Below are 755 nucleotides of genomic sequence, written 5' to 3' on the forward strand. Positions count from 1 at the left end.
AGAGGATAGATTCCTGGGCATGTACACTTTACAAAGATTTGTGAAGAAATAGAAAATCAGAACAAACCAGTGTGAAGTAATGAGAATGAATTAATAAAAGTTCATCCTAGATAGGTTTATTGCTGAAGTCTATCAAACATCTTAGAACAACTCATTTCTCAAATTATTCCCAAAAAAACAAAAAGGAAAGAGTTCTTCCAAACTCTGAAAGGTGAATGTCATTGCAATACCAAAACCAAACTTGGGCACAACAACAACAAGAAACTACAGTCTTGCTAAGGACCAGCATCACCTTGGAAAGGGGATCCTGAGGAAGGGGTGTTCAGGAGCTGCTAAAGAAAGACTCAAAGTCAGTGGACAGGTTGACAGCTCTGTAGTCTGCTCTCTCTTGCTAGATTTAAAAAAAAAAAATTCTAAAAGCTCTCTGGATAGCTCATGGGTTTTGTGACCAAGTCAGAAAACCTGCCAGACAAATTCCAAAATGAAAACTGCAATATCTCTCTACTACCTCATCTCTTGAAGACCAAAAGCCCAGTCTTTTATTTACATATCAGTTCAATCTTTTAACCAGGTTCCCTCTTGGTTACCCTATGAATCAGCTTTTTATGACTTTAGCCCCTTAATTCTTAGAAAAAGATAGCAAGTCCATTTTTTTTTTTTTAAAAATCTTGGCAAATGAATAAATAGATCTGCCTGTCTTTGTAAGCACAGACAATAAATTTAGCTGGGTGATATCTTGCATTGAGATTACCACT

The 755-nt window shown here is 36.3% G+C and overlaps 1 pseudogene; it reads right to left on the reverse strand.

The window, feature by feature from the left end:
- Positions 1-435: 435 nt before the first annotated feature.
- On the reverse strand, positions 436-491 carry LOC115062801 (annotated as a pseudogene).
- Between the last annotated feature and the right edge of the window lie 264 nt (positions 492-755).

This window comes from Mus pahari, chromosome 1 (genome assembly GCF_900095145.1).
Source record: "Mus pahari chromosome 1, PAHARI_EIJ_v1.1, whole genome shotgun sequence".
Taxonomy (NCBI): Eukaryota; Metazoa; Chordata; class Mammalia; order Rodentia; family Muridae; genus Mus; species Mus pahari.